This window comes from Seriola dumerili, unplaced genomic scaffold, assembly GCF_002260705.1.
Source record: "Seriola dumerili isolate Sdu_G_001 unplaced genomic scaffold, Sdu_1.0 BDQW01000002.1, whole genome shotgun sequence".
NCBI classification, from domain to species: Eukaryota; Metazoa; Chordata; class Actinopteri; order Carangiformes; family Carangidae; genus Seriola; species Seriola dumerili.
Window position 1 is genome coordinate 7,448,764 of NW_019174257.1, and position 13,476 is coordinate 7,462,239.

Sequence of the window (13,476 nt, forward strand, 5' to 3'; positions counted from 1 at the left end):
CATGCATATGTGTATGATATTAGCGAGCAAGACTTTGTGTCGATCTGTGTGCGTGTTCGGGAGAATCCATTAAGCCTTGGCTGCCTCTGTCTCTCTCTTGCATACATCCACACTCACACGTCCTTACACACCCTCAATGAATCATCATACGTATTTCTAAACAAAGTTAGAAAAACCAGTCTCATTGTTCTGTTGCAACTTAATTATGAGTCACCCACAGTGGGTGAAAGTAAGTTCATTTACTATACAGTACTTAAAATTTGATTTGGAGATGAAGAACTTGTGTTTTTCTTCTCAATCTCAATCACATGCATATTTATACTTGTACTGCAATTCAAAGAGAAATATTGTACTTGTACTGCATTTATCTGACAGCTATTGCTACTCGCTACTTTGAAGATCAAGATTTTACAAACAAATCACATGATCGGCTTATAAAATATGATGCACTTTAATAGATTAAACAACCAGACTGTGTGTTTAGTTTTTGACTTTGCTCATTTGTTACCTGCATGAAATTGGAATGAACTCCATTTGCTGACAAAGACTGAGATAATTAAAAGCTGTGGAAAAAGCAAGTATGTGCATGGACCCTGAATTATGATTGCTTTGTCACAGAGATATTTTCAAGGCCTAGAATGAATTTTTATGCTCAAGTACAGAGAAGACTTCCTCTCTTTAACAGTTGCAATGCGTAAAATGATAATACATTTTTAATGATAATAATAAAATACAAGGCTGGATTACCAACTGAGCAAAGCAAGAAACTTTCCTGGGGTTGCACAACAACATGGGCCCAAAATACCAACATTGTTTCTCATTAATTGTAACTTTAATCAGGGAATTTTCACCAGTGAAGTACAATGACCACTGCAAGTCAAGTCAAGTCAGTTTTATTTAGGCTATATGGTGCCAAATCATAACAGAGGATATCTCAGGGTACTTTTCATATAGAGCAGGTCCAGACCGTATTCTTTATAATGTGCCAGGATCTTATCTTATGACCTTATATTGTAGAAGGTCCTTTTCTTATTGCTGCTTTTATTGAAGATTTCTAACTATTCTAACTATTGTTGTGTGTCTTCCAACACTGGACACCAAAATATTCAGATACTACAACCAAAGGCCTAATGACAAATCCACAGGGCTGCACTGAGGAGTTGAAAGCTCCAGAAAAAGCTAGTAAGTAAAACTTGAGTGTTGACTGTTTCCTAGGTCAGAATGAACTTTCACACTCGCCATCATACTCTTTCTCTCTGTAAATATCACGGAAGTTTTTCATTCCCATTCAATGGGAATGAAAATATTAGAAACGAGGGTAATGTGGTGGGTTGTGTTGGAGTTTCTCTGTTGAATCTCGCGGTATTTGACAGCTTTCCTCCACTCTTTGACACTTGCCCCTCCTCTGCGCTCCGGGAATGCTGGGTTGTTTACATTACTGGCACACGGGTCAGGAGTGCGGTGATGAAGGGGGGCGGTCGGGGAGGCCTAGTGGAGAGACTGTCTGAAAACACGTACACATCTCGACTGGCTCTACAGCACAGGCTCTGTCTCCTCAAAAAAGTTTTGAACGCTCAGGCTCAGTAGTGCCACGCAGGAAGAGAGGCCCACCGAGTCAACTTTTTACAGCGACCTTGGAGAGAAAGGGAAAGTCAAAACAAAGACAACCGCCATAACCATCAGGAGAAGCTCTCAACGTCAAGAAGGAATAGCTTAGCAACAGAGTTCCACTTCCTGGTAAGAACTGAGACAGCGTTAGCTGACACTCAACTTATGAAACTGAGCTACAGCCAATGGACCTCTCGTAAGCTGTTATCCCCTCTAATTCGACTCGGTTACTAAACTACTCACAGTTGTCGCTAGTTGTTGTGTAAACTGGAGCTTGGCAAGCAATTGAAAAAGTTTCTACGAAGTTCGCTAACTAGCTTAGCCCATTAGCTTGCTAGCATGCCGCATTGCTAACTTTCACCACCTATAAATTATATAGCCCAGCCGACTATGTCAGTTACAGTTAATGATGACACTGTAATATTATGATGAGAGTGTGCGAATGAAACACTATCCAACGCAGCTTTCTACGCGTCGCATCATAGCCATGTAATGTAACTAAACCTGTAGTGGAAACAAGACGGTAGTCAAATAAAGTAGCCACTTGTTGATGTCATGCTACAGTGTTACAGTACACGCACAACACAATTAACAACGCAAGTGTAACTTTTACTCTTAAAGATGAAATTGCAGAGCACGTCTCTTTACTCTGCATTATTACACTCATGTTGGTTTAGGTCTGTTTCCCTTTGCAGTGTAGGCATGCGCGCGTGCGCCCGTGTGTGGGGTTTATAATTGTCTTCCGTAGAAGTAGTAAAAGTTCTCCAAAGTGATATATCTGTAACAGCTAAAAATCCATTCAGCTCAACATGCCTACTTTACTGTGGATTACTAAAATGTAATGCACTGTCAGTGGTTAAATTTTTTTAAACAACTCAATGTAGAGTTTAACACTGTGATATCTGTGATATACACCCGTGCAAATGAATACAATAGGCAACATCGGGCTGTGCCATCATAAATCAACAGGTACAAAAAATAGTTGGCCACATTTTCTGCTTGTCCTGCTTATTTATGTAAAGTGAGAGTTTTAAAGTCCACGTGTTTGATAAGTAGATAACTTTCATGGGTCTCTAAATAGCCTATTTATTTTTCTTTAAGAATTTTTATTTTTTAGGCATTTTTCACCTTTATTAGACACAGGGTAATGAAGATGCAGACAGGAAACAACAATATCAAGGAGAGAGAGAGGGGAATCACATGCAACATTACCCAGCCAGTACTGAACCATGGACATTGTAGTTATGTGGCATATCTTGCATATAACCATTTGGCTACATATGTCTACATTGTATACCTGAATGTTACATCTGCATCCTATAAACTAACTCACATACCAATTTAAAATAAAAAATCTCATAATTTCTCAATCATTGATTTAAATTTAAAAGGTTTAAATGTAAGCGCAATTAAATGAATTAATTTATACTTCAACCAGCTTGGTCTTTATTGTTTTGGTTCCAACCATCATAGGTGTGGGAAATGTGAACACAAGGCCAGCGGTGTATTCTAAACCCTATAACAGTGTTAACAAGTCTTACTACAAAACAAATGTTACTAAATAACTTTAAAAGAAATTGTGTCAGTTTGCTTTTCTAAACCATGAAGTTTAAATGTGCATTGTATCCTGATACATCTCTGTCTGGAAAAAACACTTGGCCCAAGTGCTGCTTCCAGCTCTCTGTTTCAGACTGTTCAACACAATAAGAATTATAGCCTGGAAGACAGAGTTTATTTGGAAGAGAACCACTGGTAGTTGTAAAGAGATGGTTTATTTGAATGAAAAATAAATCTAGAAATCTTCTTTGGAGGTGGAAGTTTTTCTTGTGTGACTCACTGCTTTTTTTGTGAGTCAGAATGGTTATTGCAAAACCTTGTCACACTGATTGCATTCACAGTTCTGTCCGGACTTGAGTGGACCATTTTGTATTGTCTCATCTTTAATTATAACAATAATGACAACAATAGTTGTGAAAAAAAAATAAAAAATAAAACTCAGCGATGAACCATACAGGTATTTTGTGCTGTGCCTCTCTCTGGCCTAACAATTTTATGGGTCACACAAAGGTTGAAAACAGTATCTCATGCCATGTTGCTGTCGCTGCCTATCACAGCCAAATATTTCAGGCGTCATACTATCACATTTGGCTACGCTGCAGAGAGATGATTCAGACAAGAGTTAGTGGGAACTGACATACCTTGTTGACCCAATTATTACTCACTTCTCTGTTGCCACATTCGATCATTGTCAAAGACAACAGGCTTGAGTGTGCCAGCGTCATCAGGTAATGGAGATGAACACAGGCTGGCTCTGTGAAGTTGACTATCAAGGAATGTGTCACGAACCGGATGAGCAGTAAATCACTGCCAAATGTTTGTATCACTCTTTGTGGCGAGGGATTTCTGCCAGTATATCCCACTTTCAATTTCAGCTGACGAGAGGTAGATTACTTTTGACAGGCTTTGGCTAAACTTAATGATTTAGCCTTGTTCTAGTGTTTGGATGTAAAAAAGAGTAGCCAGACTAGGAAGTTGTGATAGCAGTGGTGATCAGTAGTGTTTAGTCTGATTGAATGACAACTCCTGAAAATAGAAGCACACAGAAAGAGTATTGTTGTCAGACTTCATCCTACTTGACTTTTTCCCCTTCACAAGTTATTTTACTTGATTATTGGAAGAGGCGTTGATGATACCATTACTTCATGAGAAAGAAGAGAGCCTTCTTAGAAGCACAGATATGTATATATATCTATATGTAAACTTACCAGGCTTTGCCCTATCTCTAATTTAGCCTGGGCTAAGATGCATAAATACTGGCCAAGGCCATACAGTTCATATCTTCTCTATCAGTGCAGTTTTAATGGCTTTCTACTGCTAAGACATTCACAGAGAAACCTAAAATGCTATTCATTGGTGTGGAGAAATCTGCTGTACCCACAGCAGTGATTTAGTGTAGCGGAATTTACCAAATCGCTCTATCCTGTGAGAGTTTCCTGTTTTAGCCCTGGAGCTGGCCCCTCTACTGGATTAAAGATCAGAGACATTTGTCATCTGACCACTGTAACAGTCATCTTGCCTTTGGGTTTTCACAAAGAACAAAAAATGTTAGCTCTTTTTTTTTTCTTTCACAAAGCATATTTGAAGGAAGATGCTTCCTTAGGCGATTTTTGAGCTACATTAAACACTGTCTTTTGCATGATGTCAAAGACCTTGGCCAAGCGTTGTACAGAAATGATGCTGGCAAAGGTAGCAGATCACTGCTCGGAATATAGGCTACTTATGTGTTCTGGCTTTGCAATTATTTGTTACATTATCAGATGATAAAATGCAAGAACATATAAAGAAAGAAAATACAAGCTAGATGCCTTCCCCAGAAGAATTCAGAATTGAGTCTTTCCTTTCCAGGCTCAGTTTGGTTAGGGTTTAGAGTAAGGTCTTTGGCAATGAGAGTGGGCTGTCTGAGCAGCTTCTTACACTCCCCTCAAACAGCCAGCCTGTCAATATTTTTCATATCCATCTCCCTTCTATCTTATGAAGGGTCACTGATGTTTTAAGCATTCAAATATCCTTGGAGGATGCCTCGCGGCTCCTCACGTCACGTGAAAGTTCTCAATTTCACTATGGCATTGATGCCTTTTCTCATCGGGCTCTATAGTGCTCTGGGGGGAAACAGACTACAAAGACATGCAAACACAAAAATTACTGACCTAAGACCCCGTTTAAAGTTTATGAAACGCTTTCAGTGCCCCTTGGTCAGCTTATGCCATGACCACACAATATCAGTGGGTTATTTCCCTGCAAAGGGTGACTGAAAAGGTTTTATTCATGCTTATTTTTTCACAATCATGGTCTTCTCTTTGGCTCTGAAATCCTGCTGTGTATAAAACAAGTCTCTAAAATGTAATGGAGTTTTGAACCTATTAAAATAATGGAATAATTAAAACAGTAACATTAAAGGCATTTTTCACATTTACACTAAAGAGCCTTTAAGCACCAAAAAAAATATTAAACAAAGATGAAGAAATAAATAGCTACATTACGCTTGCCTTTTTCCAGTGCATACTGGAAAGGTTAAAACAAGGTCTACTTGGATATTATGTTGCTATTATTAATATTATTACTATTCTACACAGAAAATGAGTTGATATTTCATCATTTTTGACATATTGACAGAAATAGCATGGTGTTGGCTGTGTGCACTTTTTGGACATACTGACTTGACTGAAATGGCTGTGTAATGCAGCTATTATAATTAGTTGTTTAAGTACACTGACTCTTTTCATATTTTGCACAGTTCGCTTATTGAGTTTTGTTTTCACGTGAGAGTCAGCCTACATATGCTATTTGTGGGCTACCTCATCATGCATTATGTTATACATATCTATCTCTACCTATAGTATATGAACTGTGCCTATAGGTTACTGCATGTTGAGGAGTAAGCTGCAGTTTGTTGTCATCTAAACAAAGCTACCAGAGTCATGTTGGCATATTGTGAACTGCCCTGGAAAGATGGCTCTCAAGCAGTATCTTCCTTTTTCATTGGAGATCACTCTCCAATCGTCCCCTCTCCCGCTCTATCTCTTTTGATTATCCACATGCAAAAATACAAGTCCCTCAGGATACAAATTCACTTTCACAGAATAATTACAAGATGCTGTATGCCACTGTAAACACCACATCAGTGACAGTGACAGTATGCATTTGTCATGAGATGAGACAAAAGCAGAATGAATTTGCACTCATGAACAGAATGAGAGAGGGAGAATTTTTTTGTGTTGCTTGCTGACTGTGCTATGGGCGTTTGTTCCAGCCTCACCACAAATGAGCGTTAATGTTTCACACGGGATTTGCTCCAGAAGAGAGCAAATTTGTATGAGAGCATCTTGTTTTGACAGACTGTCTGTTTTACCCTCCCCCTTTTCATTGTGGAAAGCCAGGGACATTTCACTGTCTCTCTTGCACTTTTTTTCTTTCTTTCACGTTCTGTTTCTTCTTCTCTCCTAGTGACGTCAGGAGTTGAACTGCAAGATAAGGATCAGGGTTGATTAAGGCATTTTTAAATTTGTCTATCAGGTTTGTAATGCCAGAGTCTTTATTTATTGTAACTCATTTTACTCTGGGTATACCAGCTGTTATAAATGCCTCATTGTCCTTCGTTAACACACAGTGTTGCAGGCGACTAAACTGCTAAACAGTACAAGAAGTAGTTTCAATTAATAGTATTCACATTGTCATTGTTCCTCCACTAGTGGAGAGAGCAAAGCTAAAAGGAGATCACACAAAATGTTCGACTACATTTTATTTTTTAGATCCACCAGCTATGCAAGTGCTACTTGAAAACTCCATTAGAACACAATATTTTTCTTATGCTGGGGACCAACTCTTTTCCACCATATCTTGCACAGTTCCAAACCAACAATCTTACTATTATTATACAGAGTACTATAGCATATACCTATACAAAATATTATGGGGAACTATTAAAGAATACATTGTGATACGGGCTGTATTTTCTTAATGCTGTGCTTTTCAGCTGTTTAAATATCTTAATGTCGAGCTTGGATTGGCTTTACTAATTTTAATATAGACCTACTTTTTGAATGCAGTGTTCAGCTATATTATGAAGAAGAAAAAAATATCAGATCATTTTTTGTAAAAACGCCTCTTACATGATTTGGATCACAGGAGAAAAAACCCAACTTATTTGTGAAATCCATATTCTTTTCGTTTTCAGTCTCTTTGTTTCATGCTGCCTTGTTTGGGTGCTGGGGACATCTTTCTCCCCCTCCCCTCCCCTCTTCTCCTCTCTCTGCGTTTGTACCCTGACTCACAGCAGTCTTCCATGGTCCCTCTGGTCCCTTGGTTTGGCCTGGGGCTTTGAGGTTGTGGTCAAGGCCTGGGGGCATGAAGAAGGGAGAGGAGTCATAATGAGAAGCTCCCCTCAACTCCTGCTGCCTAACTTGTCCTCGAGCCCCTTTTGTCTTGCTCCCTTTCTGCTTCCATGCCACCCATCTCTGCTCCTCTTCCCGTATTACTGCCTCATGTCTTAGACCCTTACTTCTTGCTTACTAGCCATCCTCTTCCCTATTTAATTTTCACCACTTCTTGACTTTTCCCACCCCTCAGTCTCTGTGACTCTGTCCCCCATTCTTGCCTCTGCTCTCCTCTCCTGGGGGTCCTCTCTCCCCAGGGCCTCCCCTCAGCCTCCTCTTCCCTGCCCAGCCTGGCCCTCTGTCAATGGGAGGCAGGCAGCCTGACTCCCTCAGAGCAGCAGGAAGCTGCAGCAGCAGGGGTTAGGCCTGTATGGCGCTGCCGGCTGGCTCTGTCAGAAGTCCTGCCAAGCCAAGGATGAGAGACCTTTGCCAGTGCGGTATTGGGGCACTGAATAAAAATATTTTACAGATGTCTGAAGGCAGGCATCAGGAGTCAGCAGAGGCTTACTCAGGCCTAGAGCAGAGGTGTCTTTTAAGTGCAAACAATATGCGTGTTAATGTATTTGTGTGTATTTATTTATGATAAAGAAAATTTACTTTAAGAATGAATAGAGGAGGATGGGCATTGAAAAGGAGTCCTCAGGAGACTAGGCAATTCAGAAAGTGGGCGTGTGGCAGGAGGAGGGAAGTAGGCTGCTCTGATTCTGGATTGGCTGGAGGAAGAGTGATAGATTTTGTTCGGTTGGATTTGAAGAGGGAGAGAATCTAATGGTACTGTACTGTGAATGCCTGGCTGGGTTCCCAACCAGTTCTGGCTTGACAGTTTAACAGTGAATATTTAACATTGTGCCACACTGCAGGGCTTGGCTGTAAACAGCAGTCAGCAAGCAGCATAGAAGCAAAAGCCTGCGTGACGCTGGGCCTTGGTTGTGAAGCCCACCTAAAAACAACACATAAGCAGAAAGCACATCTTGAAGTTCTGATTTTAGAAAAAGGCAGATGGCATGGGCTGGTGGTGTCACACTGTAAAAAAAACACCAGGATCCCCTGATGAAAGCAGCTCCCGCTTGCTTTGAACAGTGAGTCTGTCATGGTTGGTGTCTGCTGTGTGGCTCCGGGTCAAACTGTGATACGCAACTCCTGGAATTTGCGCTTTTTAAGTTTTTCATGTTCAAATCGTCTAAGGGGAAAAAACAGAGGGGGGAAAAACAGGAAGTCTCATTAATATTAATATTCTAATATGTGAAGGAGGCAGGGAAGACCTCTTTGGTTTAGCTGCTTTCAACCCCTGTTGTGGAGCTTTTTTCTCTCTCTTCCTCTCTCTCTTGCTCTCTTTCTTCCCTTCTGTCTTTCTCTGTAATTTAGTAACTGCTGTTTTCATTTTTTGTTTATTGTTATTGAGCCTATACTATACTATAGATTCTTTATGATACTGTGGATTAAAATATCCAGTAAATAACATTTTAGATTTTCAAACCTATGTATTTTAGATTAGCAAACCTCTGTGTTCATAGTTGTTATTTTATATATTATGTTGCATCTAACAAAACAGATTCTTAATTGCTGCATGAATGACCTAAATTGCAACTGGCTTTGCTCAGTTTATCCAGATGCCCACCTTAATTCAATGCTTAACACAATTCTTTTCAAAGAATTGTGTTAAGCAAATATAGTCCTTTTAGACCAGTGATGATGCTTGAGTTGTAATCAGTTTCTGGATGTGTGGGGACTAGGGCTGCAACTAATAATTATTTTCATTATTGGTCAATCTTTAGAGCATCAAAGGATGCTAATGAAAAAACGCTTATCACAGCTTCACAGAATCCAAGGTGATGTCTTCAAATGTCTTGTTTTGTCCGACTCACAGTCCAAAAGAGATTCAGTTTACTCTTAGACATGTCAGAGATGAGCTGTAAATCCTGTCATTTGGAAAGCTGGAACCTGAGAATGTGTAGAATTTTTCTCACTTCTTTTGCTTGACAAATGACTAAAACAATTAATGGATTATCTGTCGATTGACTTATTGATTAATCAACTAATCGTTTCAGTTCTAGTGGGAACATTAAGCTCAGGTTTATGAAAATAAAAATAAAACAAAGAGCCTTAATGATGCCTCAATGGACCAAACTCTCCAAGGCCTTGTAGTGTTTTGGATTAATTTTGCGTATTTATGTTGAAAGGGGTATAAAAGCAAAACTGTGGCTTTTAACATGCAAACTGCTGCCCTCAGGTATAAGAAGGCAGTGCTGTTTCCTGTAATGATTCAAAGAAGGAGGTTCTCATTGTTTGTGCCGTTTCTGATGGCAGATTATATATGTGGCAAAGGTTATGATGTTTCAGCAGGGTTGTGTAATTATAGAGTGGTAAATGAGAGCAGAAAGAAAAGAATTGATCTCCTGTTGTTGAGGATGGAGTGGGATGGATCCAGTGACAGAATTCAGAGAGTGATTTAGACTGTACCAGCTATTATGAGCTCGATAAAAGAGACTGTTTACAAGGTTGTGAGATTTGATTATTCCCTGCTTTCTCGGGCTATGAATATTTGTGAATGATCATTTATTGAGTTCACTTATTTTGAGGGTCTAGTTATTAGCCAGGGATTCCTCTTTGCTCCATGTCTCTGAATGCATTCTGTGTCCAGCTGATATGAATTAATATGCACTGGGAATTAGGTTAAAAATAAACAAATAGTGTCTTTGATGTTAAGTTGAAGACATTTTTACTTAGCTGTGGTCCTGTTAAGCCTCACTTGGACCTGATATCTAGAAATGAGGCTGATTGGTGGAGTTTTACAGATGTTGGGTGAATGGAGGGCAGAGTCCGCCTCTGTGTGAGGGATGGTGGAACAGGTCTGACATCTCTCCTGAACTGCAAAGGGAAATCCCTGCAGGCATAGAGTAGAGAGGAGGGATAAGGGAGGAGGGCGAGAATGGAGAGAGGTGAGACCCCTAAGGGGTAACGTTATTCTCTGATCGTCAGCTCCTTACACACACACTCGCACACATACTGGGATGCTCTGTCGGTGTGCTGGCTGATGCACTGATGCAAAGAAGGATGAGTGCCTGAGGAATAAAAATAAACGTTTGTCTCATATGTTCATTTGTGTGTGTGTGAGTGTGTGCCTATGCATGTGCTGTGCTCACATGCATGTTAGTTCATATGCGTCTATAATAATTTGTTTCCAAATGTAGATTTTTGTGGTGTTTGGCATGTGCTTTTGGCCTACATTATCAGGAGCAGTTTAGAGTGAGTGAAACAGAAGAATAAGCTTTGTTTCTCACTTTTTCACTCCATTGCTATGCACAGAAAACAGACAAAACAAATATTTCTGTCCCTGGAATATTGAAGTGTAATGGAGAAATGGTAAGCAAAGAAATAGAAGCCTGCAGATTTTATTTTCTCAAGTACCCGTTCCAAAAATGTTGACTGGCTTTTATATAGTCGCATTATTCCTGATTTATTTTCAGTCCCAAGTTTTTCCTCAAAGGTACACCTACTCTTCAAGACAGAGCCATATGTCTAGAAATGAACAATGATTTCCTGTCTGTGCCCCTGTTATTAATCATCCCACAGTTTCTGTTTTTCAAATTCCAAATTCAAAAGTGTAAAAACAAAACCTTGAAGAAAACCTACTTTGAGCTGTTAATTTGGTTTTGCTTTGTAGATTCACATCATGTGGTCAAACTGAATCATTTCAATGTGATGTGATTGTAAGACAGGATAAATTATGCTACTGGAATCAACTGAAATAGTTATGTTATTGTTGGTTTCATAGTTAGGAGTCATCCTCTTTGGCAGTAAATAACAACATGGGTGTACACACACTCATATGCAACATCAGTACTGTATTTGACCTCTGATTGCGTAGCAGTGCTCTGGATCTGGTTAGAAGATTGTGTGTGCGTGTGTGTGCGGCAGCCAGCAGGGCCCACCACAGAAGCCACAGCAGGCTGAAACCAAACCAGAGCCAGACCTAAGATTGATTTTTGTGGAGCCATGTTCCCATGGGCCCACTATTAGTATGTGTTCAGTTTATGCATTCAGTTTTATATTCATTTCTGTGTGAGTTTGTGTGTATTGCATTAATGTGTGGACCACACTTTGTGTTTTGGTGTCTCTTTCTCTCTGAGTACCAGAGTTGCGCTTAGGTTGTTTTGGGTTCAGGGTCTTGGATGTTTCCATTACTGACCGTGGAGATGCCGAGGGGTTGTGGTCCTGTTTCCCCGTCCCCCTCAGAGTATATGAGAAGGCTTGGGCTCAGTAAAGCCCCAACACGAGGCCTTAGCCCTCACGTTAGCACTCAACTATGTAACGATACATGCCTGGGAACTGCTCCTCTCACATTACTAATGATTTGGACATCTTGCTCTTGTCATTTCCTTTTAGACAAACTTCGATGCTGACACAGGGTAACTGCTTCAAACTATCCAGGGAGAAGGGAGTATGAGAGACTCCTGGTTTTGTGTGGAGGGAAAATATACTACATTCACCAGATGTTTTTTAATGGTTGTTTCATAGATGAGAAACTCAAATGACAGGCCTCATCATCTCCAAACAACACAGAGATGGGTCAGCAATTGCAGCTTTGACATTGCTGTCCTAGAACTCAGTCTGAGCTCTGAACTGCATGCAGGGTAGCTTTGTAATCTCCCTGTATAAACCTATTATACTGTAATTTCTAGTGTAAACAACAAATGACACATGAAGTCTTCTTTGTAATGGTCTTTGCGTGTTCAGCCAAATTATGTATTTGCTGTTGTACCACAGAAGATTCAAGTTTCTATAATCGTTGGTAGTTTACTTTTATGACATTTTCAGTTCATATGAGCCGTGTCAAGCTACCTCCTTCTTTGCTGCTTCATCTCCTCCTTCATAGATATTGCTAGAGGACAAAGAAGTGTAATGTAATTTCAGAATCTGAAGCCTGGAAGATGATGCTCTCATCTGTTGACTCCTGTTAGCATGATCACGAGGTTCAGGCACAGCTGAAGACCACGATAAAGACCAAACTCTGTTGAAATGCTGTGTGAAAGAATTGTTTATTTAGAACGGAGCAAAAAACTGAGCGTGGCATTCCCTTATTCAATTTTTTGTGAAATTCGCTCATTTGTCCCCATTTTGTTTCTTTTTCTTTTTTTCCACCATAAGCCCTCTAGCCTTACAGACAAACAAAGCCCCAGCCCTGTGGTACAGAATGTCACATCCGATATCATGGTGCCAGAGGTGATGAAGCTAATTTAGTGGTCAGTCAGTGACATGGTTAACAAAAAAGCCCTTATTGGTCCTGGAGCACTGGGAGCTCTGCTCTGCTGTGCAATGCTCTGTTTTGCATTGTGAAAGACCATGAGTTGTTGCCATGGGGCAATAACGCAACCTAAAGCCTTGGGATCTTCGTCATGCTGTGGTGTGCAGATCTGGGTGTGGATATTTGGTTCAAATGTTTAAATGAACTGAGGTATGCTCCTAGAAACTTTACAAAACAGCTTTAATAATCAAATAACTAAATAATTATAGATTTAAGCATTTTTGTTTCTACTTTTGTTTTGCTGATGACTTTTATGTTACACTGTAAAGGTATTTCAATATAGATGAGTCAACATACAGAGTGGTCCACTATATGACACTTTACATTGATGTGGTGACTCAATCCGAACAGTTTAAACTACTTAAGGGCTTTTCACATTAAGGTGCCACATTTGAACTGCCTCAACAGTGATCGCTGTGCTCTCTCATGGAATTAAACAAAAAGAATACAGCTGCAACAATTAGTTGTCAACAATTTAGTAGTCGTAGTAGTAGTAGTCAATAATATTTTATAGTCTCATGTTTTTGAATAAAATTTCTAGGTTTTACATGGACAAAAAAAGTAATTTCAGACAGTTTGATTGGGCTGTAGGATATTGTGCTGGACAGTTTCACTGTTTTCTGATGATAA

At 39.8% G+C, this 13,476-nt stretch overlaps 1 protein-coding gene across 1 annotated transcript in view; it reads left to right on the forward strand.

Moving 5' to 3' along the window:
* Window positions 1-1,426: 1,426 nt before the first annotated feature.
* Window positions 1,427-13,476, forward strand: part of LOC111229918 (serine/threonine-protein kinase Nek7) — a 62,342-nt gene continuing 50,292 nt past the window's right edge. Inside the window, exon 1 of the mRNA XM_022756469.1 lies at window positions 1,427-1,737. The gene's annotated coding sequence lies outside the window, so the exon portion shown is untranslated. The remainder of the gene's footprint in view (window positions 1,738-13,476) is intronic.